This window comes from Pan paniscus, chromosome 5, assembly GCF_029289425.2.
Source record: "Pan paniscus chromosome 5, NHGRI_mPanPan1-v2.0_pri, whole genome shotgun sequence".
Classification (NCBI taxonomy): Eukaryota; Metazoa; Chordata; class Mammalia; order Primates; family Hominidae; genus Pan; species Pan paniscus.
The window spans coordinates 117,805,199-117,819,228 of record NC_073254.2 but is presented as its reverse complement, the minus strand read 5'-3'; the positions used below and the strand labels follow the sequence as shown (position 1 = coordinate 117,819,228).

Below are 14,030 nucleotides of genomic sequence, written 5' to 3'. Positions count from 1 at the left end.
CAACAGTTCTATGGGAGAGGAATTATTATTATATCCCTATAAAGATGAGGAAATTCTACAGATTAGGTAGCTTGCCAAAGGTCACACAGCTGGTAAGTGGCCGTGGTGGGATTCCGATACAGGATACTTGCCTCCAAGGCCTGCCTCCAAACTATTGCTTTATGACTTGTAGATTTCTAGGCTTATGTGACACGGCAGATAATCATGCTATTCCCACACACAATGGGAATATGCGAAATACATTTACAGCATGGTTTCCCAACCTTGGCATTATTGACACTTTGGGCTATTTTTAAAAAAATTATTTGAGGAGACTGTCCTGTGCATTGTAGGATGTTTCCCACCATCTCTGACCTCTAAGCATTAGATGCCAGTAGCACATACCCCCACCCATTGTCAAGGCTATGTCTCTAGACATTGCCTAACGTCCCATGGGACCTCAATCATCCCCTACTGAGAACCACTAATTTATTTTTTTAAAAAAAGAAAAAACAATAATAAGTTCAGTTTTTGTTACAGTGTCTTATAATGAGTTTTAGTTCCTTCATTTAGGCAAGTTGCGATGCCCAGCCAAAAGCTAACTTTATAAAATTAGAATTCAAGAGAGATTCTGAGTGGAGCCATACATCTAGCAAATCATGGTATAATCAATAACTGGATGCGATTTTCAGGGACAATGTAAGATCAACAGAAGGCAAATATAAGCCTTAGAGGCACAAACATTTAGAAGATAAGAAGAAGAGGAATCCTAAAAAACAAAGGTGAGAAGATGTAGAAAGGAGAAGAAAATCAAGGGGAGGAGACAGTTTTTAACAATGTTGAATTTTGCAGAGATGAAATAAATAAAGACTGAATAACACTAATTGGATTTAGCAACTAGTATGATGCTGGTGGCTGCTACTGGGACCATTTATAATTTCTTCCTGGGAATTATATTTTTCTTTTTTTTTTTCCTCAATATTTCTTCTGTGACTTCATATACTCTATGCCTATAATCTAACTGGTCAGATCTCAAGGCCTTCAAGAATCAGCTAGCAGCTCTGCCCAGCTTCAGACTAGTCTTTATGACTAGCAAAGTCATGTGCTTTCAAGAATACTATTTCTGTTGGACAGATAATCTATGTCTAGCCCAAATGCTAATGAAAATTTGTGCTGGATATCAGATGGTAATTAGCCTGGATGATCATGTCCTTCTTGCATAGGGAGTTTGAAGATGAAATACAGAGAAAGAGATCAAGAGGCCAACAGAGAGGTGAGAGAGGCATCAGAATGGCTGAGCAAGAAGGAAGAGCTGAGGCCTCATTCTTACAATATCCCCCAATTATATGAGATCATCTGGGCTCTATTTTTCTAACAATCTGAAAGACAAACACACACATACAAACTAGTTCCAGGAACAGGGCTGCAACAATGGACCCTCAGGTGGAATGTGAACTGCTCGTGGCTTAAAGGCAGTTATAAGGTGGGAAGCAGTGAGAGCAATCACTCCTGTGAGTACTTATCTAAAAGTGATTGGTCTGACAGCTAAGACTGTGATACAAGTGTCAATAAATGCCATGTAACAGAAGTTGGGCAGAGGGTGGCATCTCTTTTGTGAGCTAATTTCCTATGGCTGACCTTACCCAGCAAGTTCACTGCCCTCAGGTCAGAATCTAGATAAGGGTATGCCATAGCACTTAGGGTCATTGAAAATAATACAATCCTGGAGTCATATCAACCTATGAGCCCATTATTAGCTGTGAAAAAGCAGGTAATTAAAAGCTTTCCTGGGCACATTGCAAGTAAGATGCCTGGTGATTGATGCATAAAAGTTGTTCCTAGGGTTTAAGGATGTACAGGTAGTGAAGTTATTTTATATGTGTGTATGTATTTTGGTGTAATTTTTTTTAACTTCGAGTGACCTTTGTTGAGACAAAGGCCAATTCTGGTTCTAGATTTCACAGCTAGACGATGGTAGAAAACACAGGGCTATCGTACGACTGTGGCTTGTAGTCACATAGTCAGTATGCTAAGACCTGTTCTTGAAGCCATAATGTCAGTTAACTTTAGAACCCCTTGTTTGTAAAACCACATGATAGCTCCACAAAGTTGAATTTCTTCTAGAAACATGAAAAAAAAATCTACGAGGTATGTGAGACAACTTGGGTAGAAGCAGGTTGCCCTGTGAACCCCTGTGGAAACCTTCACAAACTGTTCACCACCCTTCAGGAAGAACCCCTGTGGAAACCATCACACAGTATTCACCACCACTCTTTGTCACATTGCAATATGTAATCCATAAGGAAGGTGTGATTGCACATGAACCTGTGGTTTAGATGCAAAATGGCATTAGAAAGTAACTTCACCCAGAATGACTTTCAGAAATAGGATAGACGTAGAGTTGGCAAACTATGGCCTGCTGGTGGACTGCCTGTTTTTGCAAATATATTTTTATTAAAATGCAGCTACACTCATACATTTACCTATTGTCCATGGCTGCTTTTCCACTACAGTAGCAGAGTTTAGTAGTTGCAAGTGTCCACATGGCCCTGAAGCATAAAACATTTACTATCTGATCCTTTCAGAAGAAAGTCGTGACCCTTGGTGTAGACTAGAGATTTCTGACTGAAGCAGAAGAGAATAGACTTGTCTGTGTGCCCCAGGATTGGGAGATCTGGGAGTAATTTGTGCTGAAATGACTGGTTAATGAGGTTTTCACCAAAGACCCCATGTTTTACAGACTAGGACAGACACCTGCAGATCTAACTGCTTTATCTCTTATCTAAACCTGGTCAGCCACAGTTTTGGCCTGAGATGTCCCACATCAAAGAGCCAGGGAATCACTAATCCCTGGAATAATGTAGCCCAGACAGTTGTATGTTTTGTTTTGTTTGCTGAGATTACTAATTTTGCTCCAGCTGAATAACCATTAATGCAGAAAAAAAGAATTTCATGGTAAAATAAGTTTGGGACATGTGGGCGTGTTTAATTAAACAAAGTTAAACCAGTTATATATGCCATGATTTTTCAATCTTTAGTAGGCTAAAATGCCTTGTGAATCTACGAAAAGAGGAAAGAGGTTAAGATGTATTCAACACTTTCCTCACAGTATTTGTAAAACTTAAATTTCTTAGGTATGCCCTTTGAGAATTCAAAGTGAAAGAAAGAATACAGTCCTGTTTGGCACTCTCTTATCATAGGGTCTTTACATATATTGTTTCCTCTTGGAACATTCTCCCCACCCCCACCACCTCTACCACACACACTTTTCTTGTTAGCTCCAAATAATCAGCAAGTTTTTGGTCCACACTCAATTCTGCCATAGCCATCCCCAAATTATGTCAGATCACCTATTTTACATGTCCATAGGATCTATAACTCACAGCCTTATCATCGGTATATTTTTAAGTTTATTTGGATGATGAATTTATTAATGGCTATCTTGCTCAACAGAATCCCAACTTCATGGAGATCACCACCAAATTCCTATCACCCATAACAGTGCCTAATAGCATGTGGTAAACGTTCAATAAACATTGATTGAATGCGTGAATGGGTGTATAATGTGCATTGAGCAACACAGTGCTGCGATTAGTCTCCATTGGAAGCTTGAGGATTCACTTAATTAAAAGCTGACTGACAAAAGATGACTCTGATAAATTAAAATCTTCCAGTTCTGAGTTTTTCACAGCCAGGAAGGGATTTGTGTGTGTGTGTGTGTGTGTGTGTGTGTGTGTGTGTGTGTGTGTGACCATAAAGCTACTCATCTTGAGTACAGCCTTACTCAAAGCAAGATAAAAAACTCTAATTGATCCAAGCTCCAGTGTAAGGCACTCATGACTTCTCTGCTTTAAGTATCTGAGGCAGACAGCCATTCTGGAGAGAGCATATGTATGTATCCTTAAAATGAGAACCATTGTGAAGTCTCCAGAATTTTGAATAAAGAACACAGTCCCTGAGGGGCCACTCTCCTTCTGAGAAATAGATCCTTCTGTGTTGATGAACTTCTGTGTGCCGTAAAACCAGACGGAGATGTGTATTATATGTATTTAAGGTACCTATAAAATATTTTTGTGAAAATGCCTAAGATCCGTAGGTTTTAAACTTGGGAAGGCAGTCCCAGATGGAAAAATCTATTGTAAAGCCATAAGTGTAGATACAGTTGCCAAGGAAGGCACAAGTAAATAAAATCGTAATAATAACAATAATAAAAGCAGAAGAACAACTCTAGAGAAGGTGACTTTGATGGTGGGTGACAGAAAAGAAGATTGAATCCAAAAAGATCCAAAACAAATAAATGCGATTAGATGTTAATGTTTGTTAAAGCTAGCTGGTGGAAACACAGATGTCTGTTACATTATTTCTTACACTTTTAGTTTGTTTCAAATATTCCAAAACAATGTTTGAAATCCCTGAGAAGTGACCAGAAAGTCAGGAAGTAAAGCAGGAGGAAGCTACTTGAATCCAGGGAAGGATAGCATTTCATGTAGGCTGAGGTCAACGATAAAATGCAGGGGTCAAGCAAGATAAAGATTGAAAACTGTCAGTTGTTCTGTCAATTGAAAGATTATTGTGAACTTACTGAGAACAGCTTCAGAAGACACGTGGGGCAGATGACAAATGTTATTTGGTATAAGAGTAAAAAGAAGATGAAACAAGCTGACAACTAAAAAGTAAGGCTGTTTGTTATCCCACCTATCAATGCGTAGGGCAGTAGTTAAATGACATCATCAGGATTTAGGTCTTTTCATCTTTCTGTTATATCCTCATCATTTTGGATTTTGCCCTCAGGCTTGCCCCTTCATACTCCTTAATGGTTGCAGCAACTTCAGGCATTTAGTCCTCAAACAACAGCATTCAGAAGCAAAGAAAAAGGCTGAGGAGCAGAATCAGGGGAAGATGTTTTCCTGCTTATTTCTTTTTGAAATGAGAAAACTTTTCCCAGTATCACTCAGGAAACTTCCCCTCATCCTTATTGGCCAAAATAGTATGTGCTCAGCCCTAGACCAATCATCAGTAAGGTGGTAGGTGAGACTACAACACAATTGAAGACTGCACTCCCTGAAACTACAGATGGGCACCTTCCTGGAAAACGAGACAGCAAAAGATAAGCACCTGATAAAATGCGGGCTCTGCTATGCTTGCAAGAAGCAAGAGAGTGATTGTAAAGAAGGGAGTAGTTCGGGAGGCGGAGCTTGCAGTGAGCTGAGATCGCGTCACTGCACTGCAGCCTGGACGACAGAGCAAGACGCCGTCTCAAAAAACAAAAAGAAGGAAGAAGTTGAGTTAGACAGTTAAGAGTGTCGGCCACAGCCTATCATGGAAATATCTAGCAGACAGAGAGAGGTCGAGGTGCAGCAGGGAGAGAAGAGAAGGGCTGGCTGCAGGTCTCTGGTTAGGGAGAGGTGGAGCAAGGATGGCAGAACCAGGACACAGTTAAAGAGATCAGTCTTGGACACAAGGAAGTCCCAGTGCACTAAAAAGGGAGAAGGTTAGACAGAAAAGGTGAAAGTGAGGATAAAGGTCAGATACAGTTAACTTTTAAGAGTCCAGATGAGTTTGTTACAGGTGGAAGTCAGCAAATATAACAATATGTGTAAGCAGCACAAGCTGTAGGTTGCCAGAGCTTGATGGGAGCACTGGGGAGAGTCCACGTCTCACACAACTTGTAATTCCCAAACAATTAATGAGAGAGATAATTAACTCTAGATGGATTGGAAAGAGTTGACTGAATTAAATAGGATTATGGAAATATGAGATAAGAAAAGCATCTTCCGTGTCAATTTGGCCTTAAAAAATCTTTATAGCTACATATTTATTTACATCATACTAATATATAAAAATTTGCATGCTTATCAGCATAACATATGTTGTTGCGTGGGAAAAAAAAAACTTCACATAGAGCCTGTCATACAGTAGATCCTCAATAAATGTCCATTTCTGATTTGCATCCTACTTCTATACCGGGTCCATTAAAAAGTCTAATCATACCCAACCCAATTTGTATACCTCCCTAGATTTGCTTGGCTCCATTTGTCTCCTAGGCACTTGATGGCTTGCTCTGTGGAGAGCCCCAACCAGCTGGTTCCACTTAACCTGCATGTGGACTGGGCTCAGGCATGGCTTTCCCTGATGCTCTGCATAGCCAGTGGGAAGATGCAAACCCTCTACTGGCCTGACACCCAGTCTTAGATGAAGTGCAATACCCAATGTCCTAGGGCCAGGCCTCCTTATTGTCTACTAGGAGGCACTGGATAACACCACTAGAAGGGAGGGCGTCTTAAACATTCACAGCTCTTCAGAGTGTCTCAAAAGTGGGACTTGAGCTACAATAGCTCAGAGTGCTAACCAGCTGGGTTGTATGGTTGAACATGGACCAGCGAGAACAGAACAGAAGGATCTGGGAGATAATTTATTTTCATTTTGCGCATGGCCCACTGACTCTGCTCAAAGGCACAGTGGTTCTCTACAGCCTGTCCTGAAAGGGCCCTAGGATCGATCAACCAGCTAACTGGGAAGCTGTTGCCATCTTGGTAATACAGAATGTTATATTTGCTTTCCTCCTTTTCTATCCTACTCCCCTTTTCTGCCTCTTCATGCTGTTCTGAGATTTCATACCAGCCCTGCCCCTCCCTTAAATGGTTAACAAGTGAGCTTTTCCTCCTCAGGATCTGTTTTCTAGGGAACCCCAGCGAAGACTCAACAAACAGCTGGATTGCTGACCTGTTCAGCATACACATCAAGAGTGTGAAACAATAACGCTGTCTGCCAATTCGCAAACACACAACTCCAACTGATGAAAACCGTTCAAATATCCCTTTAGCCCTTAAAAGAATATTGCACACTTAAAAGGAATAATATAATCATTTCAAAGCAATCCATGAAATATACCTGGCAAAGGTCTGGCACAAACTAGGCACTCCGTAAATATTCATTAGGTGTATTATTCATAGATTTCCACCCAATTTCAGGGAGAACAAGAGACAACATGGAGAGAAATAAAGCATTTGTTGTCCTTTATTTTGAGCATGTGCACAGTCAGGAACAACTTAACATCCTCAATGAACTATAAGAAGTGTTTCTGGGCCAGACGTGGTGGCTCTCGCCTATAATCCCAGCACTTCGGGAGGCCGAGGCGGGCGGATCACGAGGTGAGGAGATCGAGACCATTCTGGCTAACATGGTGAAACCCCATCTCTACTAAAAATACAAAAAATTAGCCAGGCGTGGTGGCAGGTGCCTATAGTCCCAGCTACTTGGGAGGCTGGGGAGGGAGAATGGCGTAAACCCGGTAGGCGGAGTGTGCAGTGAGCCGAGATCACTCCACTGCACTCCATCCAGTCTGGGCAGCAGAGCAAGACTCCGTCTCAAAAAAAAAAAAAAAAGTTTCTGTGTTCAGTGCTAGATCACATGGTGGGGACTGGGTATGGCAATTAGACTATAAGTCTATGGATAGAGACTCAAACCTCAGAGAGAGTAGCCTAATCCAGTTTGGATGTGAAACAGCACAGGCCACGGGAGATCAGCGAGCCAGACCACAGGTGGCTGCTGTCAGTTCAAAGGCAGATGTGCCAAGGACGAGAAGCTCCCATGTAATCCAGGACTTGTCAGCCCTCAGACAAGTCATCCATAAGTCCACCCTGCAGTCTGTGGTTGTATTGTGAATATATACTTTAGACTGTCATGTGTGTTATCTTGTGCTTAATCCTACCAGTTGTGGAGTTAAAGCCTCAGTGTTGTAATAAATATTATACACAGAACCACCTCTAGTTTCAGTATGAAGGTGAGATGTGTGTACAATTCTAATTTACTCTAGAATTCTCAAAATGCAAGTTATTTGCATACAACTTCTAATACTTCACAATGGATAACAACAAAGTGTATTTTCCTCAAACATGCTTTAATTGCAAAATTAAATAACCGATGAGACCAATTCTAAACCTTTATAAAAGTTGAAACTTGAAAATTATCCTAAATGATATCTACCTCTAATAATGTGGTTATTCTTTTTTTTTTTTTTTTTTTTTTTGAGATGGAGTCTCACTCTGTCGCCCAGGCTGGAGTGCAGTGGCGCGATCTTGGCTCACTACAAGCTCTGCCTCCTGGGTTCACGCCATTCTCCTGCCTCAGCCTCCCCAGTAGCTGGGACTATAGGTGCCCACCACCATGCCCGGCTAATTTTTGTTGTATTTTTTAGTAGAGACAGGGTTTCACCATGCTAGCCAGGATGGTCTCGATCTCCTGACCTGGTGATCCACTTGCCTTGGCCTCCCGAAGTGCTGGGATTACAGGAGTGAGCCACCGCGCCCGGCCGGTTATTCTTTTAAAACAACAGTTCAAACATACTTAACTGCTGACAGCATTTTTCCCAAAAAGCTGGTGAATAATAATTTAATGTTATAGTATCCTAAATAATAGTAATCACGTGTTATCAGTTCAAACATACCTAACTGCTGGCAGCATTTTTTCCCAAAAAGCTGGTGAATAATAATTTAATGTTATAGTATCCTAAATAACAGTAATCACATGTGTTATATTCATTTTGCAAAAAAGGAGGCTGAGTCTTACAAGGTATAATTTTTTTTGCCTCAAATCATAGAACATTACATCTTGAGCTAAGATTTTTATACCTTGTCAATTATTATTACCCCTATAATATACTCTGAGCAAAGGAGGATACTAAGTTTTAATATGTTCAATTTTAATTCATTTACTCATCAAATATTTGTTTAGCACTTTCTACCTCTGAGTATTTTTCTGATACATACCATCACATGATGACATATTTCATAAAACTCAGAAATCTGCACCATTAGCCTAGAATTAAGAAGAGCAGGTGTTACTATTAATATTGTACCTTCTTATTCAGCACTTGCTATGTGTTATCGAATGTACTACTGATATTAGACAACTTAACCCTCAAAATAAAATTACCTTATATAAATTTGAACCAGGGGTCTCAGAATTCAAGCCTCTGATTCCATTCATGACCTATTTTATAGTGGAGAAACTTAGAGCTAAAAAAAAAGGTATCATTTTTGCAAGTCAAAACTTGAAAGAGTAAAGAATCAAACCCAAATTTTGTAGCTTCAGAACTTAGTATTTAATTTCAAAATGTTAGATTTAAAAACCCTCAAATATAGGACTAAAGACCAAATTATAAACAGTAGTAAAGAAAATAAAAAGCACTGCTATGATAAATAGATGTAAATACTTGTAATCTTTTATTGCAGTTGAATGAATAGATGAAGGCGCCACTATATTCTTTGAACATGAATTTCATTATTGAAAAGCTAATTCAGAGTGGGGAAAGAACATTTTAGCTCACTCCCATTTTCTTGTTTTACTATTTCAGCCATAGTTCATTCATACCAGAATCAAGGTCATAAGCAATTTCTTCTAATAAAGTATTCATTCAGATATTTTGAAAAAAAGAAATCATAATACACAAAAATCCCGAAAATGAGAAGATTAACATCACTCACTTTTTTTGTTTTCATTCCCAAAGTTTAAAGAGCTCAGAGTCACTTGCAAAATGGAAACCAACTGCTTAAAATTTTGATGCCATCTTAAAGAGTTTCAAAGAAGATGCTAGGATTCAAAGCCTCCCTTTGAAGTAAAAAAAAAAAACAAAAACAAAAAAAAAACCCTCGAGAAGATTGGTTTTGGTCTTGCATTAGTGATCTTTCTTAAAAGTCACTAATGTCTAATTCTCTTTTCAGTCTAACATATAAGTGTGTGCTGCATACGGTTCAGAACCGTATCACGTGCAAACCCTCTTGTGGGGACTTTACCAAATGCCGTCAATCGCATTTGTGGGGGGAAAAAATTCGTAAACAGAAAGAAACTTGCAGATCATAACAAAAGTAGGATTATTTGAAAGTTATTGAGAAAGAGCTACCTCCTGATCTACTGAATATATTGATGAGGTGCTTCTTTGACATTGTGCTCTTTCAGTGAAGAATCGGCATAGCTATTCCATTTTAATCTGATAGCCCCTTAAAGTTCAATGTTATAGTTACTAAAATATTTTCAAGCTCTACTATTTCAAATTATCCTGAAACCTCCTCTCATACACATGCTTAGTATAACTTCTAAGCCCTGAATACGACATGTAAACTCCATTTTAATTTGACCCCTGTCTCCCTACCCTGTCTCACCCTTCACCACTTTCGTCTCCTTAAGTGTTCCCTTTCTCCAAGCTAAAGCTGTAACTGTTATTTGCAGATGAGGAAATGCATCAGCTCTATTACCCTCTTGCGTGTATATATTTGCTCCTAGTGACTGTCCCTACACCTCTCCTTCCCTGACCAATTCTGACTCCTACTCCACAAAAGGATGAGATGCCTTTCTGAATGCCTTTATAGTAAGTACTCTTTGCATATCTCCATGTATGCTGTAGCCACTGTGCTGACCAATTTATGTGTATTCTCATATTTAATCTTCTGAACAACTCTAGGAATTTGGTACTGTTATTATCTCAATTTTTCAGACTTAGTAACTAAGTACATTTCCAAAGGACTCACAAGTATTAAGCATTAGATATTAAATTCAAACCCAGATCTGACTGATTCCAGATCCTTTGCTCTTAACAAGTATGTTATTCCTAAATGTCATTATAATGTGTTGTGATGCTGGCTGAAAATTCATTGCCCTCATCTTGAACACGATCATTCAACATATGTTCAATAAGACGTGTTCATTAGCACATTATGGAGAAAACTTTACAAACACCTTGCTGGAAAAAAGACAGCTCATGCCAATAACATTATTTTAGTCTACCAATAAAATGTTTTATTTTTTTTAATTTTATTATTTATTTATTTATTTATTTTTTGAGACAGAGTCTCGCTCTGTTGCCCAGGCTGGAGTGCAGTGGCATGATCTCGGCTCACTGCAATCTGTGGCTCCCGGGTTCAAATGATTCTCCCTCCTCAGCCTCCCAAGTAGCTGAGATTACAGGTGCCCACCACCACGCCTGGCTACTTTTTGTATTTTCAGTAGAGATGGGTTTCGTCATGTTGGCCAGGTTGGTCTCGAACTCCTGACCTCAGGTGATCTGCCCGTCTCGGCCTCCCAAAGTGCTAGGATTACAGGTGTGAGCCACCACGCCCAGCCAATAAAATGTTTTTATATACTCCTTATGGTTCCTAATTAAGGCTTTCTTTTTCCTAAGAGATTAGTACCATTCAATTTAACAATGAAGAACAGAATTCTGCCAAATACCATCATCAAAGTTTGCAAGCTGTGGTTTCTACAGTTAACATTCTTGTCCTAACACCCTTCTATCTTCTAAAAACTAGATCGTTTTCTTCCTTCCTTCCTCCCTTTTCCCCTCTCCTCCTTCCTTCCCTCTCCCTTTTCATTTCTCTCTCCCTCTTGTATCTCTCTTAATTGGGTCCTTTACCTTTCTGACTTCTCATAATTCCTAATAGATAATGTTTCTGTCATCCTATCATGCTTTCAGTATCCTAGCATGAAATGTGTCTCTCTAATTTGAATAATTAATTCACATGTTACAGTTGGATGTGCTCTTGCATGTTTGTCCCAGTGGTAAGTTTGATTTTCTTCCTTTGTGTTACTTCTCTCTTTGTCATTTGCATACCACTTTTCTTGATGTAGAATGTAGCAATTGGAATTGAATAGTCCTGTTGTTTCTCCTCAGCTTCCTAAGAAGAAACCTAACCCTTTTTTACTTAGCTCCTTCTACACCCAAATAAAAAGTCATTTTAGTTGTAATTGGTATTTGGCAAGCTTTGTACCAATCTGTTTTGGGCACTTCTGATACCATTGTTTTAGTTCCCAATCATATAACTTATTCAAAGAGATTAATCCATTTAAAGGACCCAGTATCTCTCAACTATCTTGTTAGACACACAGACACGTCATTTCAGGTCCTGGCTATAACACCCAGAGGTGGAGATGATTACTGATTTTTCAGACTTACCTTAAATATGCAGACTTTGTCCTGGAAGCACCAAAGACAATATAGCTACAAATTCACTTTATTACTGTTTTTGATGCCTTAGGCTTGATTCCTGAATTCTCATTTCATGCCAGAATTTATTTACCAACATAAACATGCACATCTCAAAGTCTTCTCTTTATCAGGAAAGAGAGCAGCAAACCAATCTATAGAGTTCCCATTGGCCTTAAAATCAGAACACATCAGGAGTACCTTGTTAGATGAATTTAGCAGCAGGGAAGCCTGCAGCTCATCAGCTTTCTGTTTCTCAAAAGTAGGTACTTACTGCAGTCAAGAGGAATTATTCCTGAGGATTTCTGGTCATGGGGATGTTTTCATTACCTTTAAAAAATGTCAGAGTAAGACAAAAGAAAAGTCTTTATATTTGTTTTGCTCTACAGTATTTCATTTGATTTAAATGCTCATTGATCTACTCTCAGATTGTATTAATTAGTACGTGAAAATTATATGTTCAAATAAAATTCAAGTTAATCGTACTTTTATTCATTCACTAAACCTACAAACATTGAGACAATCTACAGTGAACCCTATAAAAGACATGTAGGTTTCTGCCCTGAAGGAGGAGCCAACACAGTGATAAAGAAAGACATGTTAATGAAATATGATGAAGATTTTAATTGAAAGACTAGAGAAAGGACAGATGTGATCTTCCTAGAAGTGTTTAGGAAGACTTCATAGCAGAATGACATGGGAAAAGAGAAGGGAATTTACTGTGAGTGGGTACCTAAAACATTCTAGACCCTGAGTAAACACTAAACAAATGCCATCTTATTTAATCTTCAATATTCCTTTTATATGAACAATCTTTCCCCCATTTTTAGATGAGGATAAGTCTCAACTGTCCACATCTTGTGAGTGACAGAGGTGATACTCAAAATCTATCTGATTCCAAAGAAGGTGAATTTCCCTACATTATGCTGCCTTTCAGGGATCATTCAAAGTATGTGGTAAGGGATAACTGGGCAATTTTTAAAAGAATATACCTCAAAGGAGTTTTCCAGACAATTCTACCCAGAGGGACCAACATGATAAAAAAGAATGTATGTAAAATATTACCAGAGAAAAATAACTGCTGAGGTGAAACATAAATAATGATAAATTTGCTCCCATCAAGATCTAAATGAGGAATAATTACCATTCTCTCTATGTTGTATACTTCTCCATAAATCCCCTTATCTATTTCAAATTTTAAAGACATATTTATCATCCTGATGTTTCTAAGGATAAAAATAACAATAACAAATAATGGCACTTTTTTGCACATCAATGATAGACTGGTTAAAGAAAATGTGACACATATACACCGTGGAATACTATGCAGCCATAAAAAAGAATGAGTTCATGTCCTTTCCAGGGACATGGATGAAGCTGGAAACCATCATTCTCAGCAAACTAACACAGGAACAGAAAACCAAACACCACATGTTCTCACTCATAGATGGGAGTTGAACATTGAGAACATGTGGGCAGAGGAAGGGGAACATCACACACTGGGACCTGTCAGGAGTGGGGGGCAAGGGGAGAGGGAGCATTAGAACAAATATCTAATGCATGTAGGGCTTAAAACCCAGATGATGGGTTGACAGGTGCAGCAAACCACCATGGCACATGTATACCTATGTAACAAACCTGCACGTTCTGCACATGTATCCCAGAATTTAAAGTGTAATAAAAAAAGAAAAAAAATGGCATTTTTTAATGTGTCAGATACTCTCTAAAACCTGAACACATTAATTTCTTTATAAGCGTCTTAATGAAGTATATATCATTATTTTTCCCATTTTAAAGATGAGAAAATTGATATATAGGAAATTAAGTAACTTACCCAGGGTTTTACAACTAGGAAGTAGTGGGATTGTGATTTGAATATAAACAATCTATTCTTTTCTTCTTTTTTTTTTGAGATGGAGTCTCGCTCTGTCACCCAGGCTGGAGTGCGTGGCCGGATCTCCGCTCACTGCAAGCTCCGCCTCCCGGGTTCATGTACAATCTACTCTTATCCACTGCACAGTAACGCCTCCTCAGTTTTAGTCAACAATTCAAGTGTCTTAAGATTAAAACAGTT

At 38.9% G+C, this 14,030-nt stretch overlaps 1 long non-coding RNA gene across 13 annotated transcripts in view; it reads right to left on the bottom strand.

Moving 5' to 3' along the window:
- The window catches only part of LOC100992117 (uncharacterized), an 843,804-nt gene that overhangs the window by 692,588 nt on the left and 137,186 nt on the right, over positions 1 to 14,030 (bottom strand). Inside the window, exons 5-7 of one of the 13 annotated variants that reach the window (XR_010112483.1) lie at positions 12,231 to 12,286; positions 11,927 to 12,130; positions 8,748 to 8,796 (exon numbers count right to left, since the gene is read on the bottom strand). The exons of the other annotated variants lie outside the window; for them this stretch is intronic. This is a non-coding gene — a long non-coding RNA (uncharacterized LOC100992117). The remainder of the gene's footprint in view (positions 1 to 8,747; positions 8,797 to 11,926; positions 12,131 to 12,230; positions 12,287 to 14,030) is intronic. 13 annotated transcript variants of the gene reach the window in all.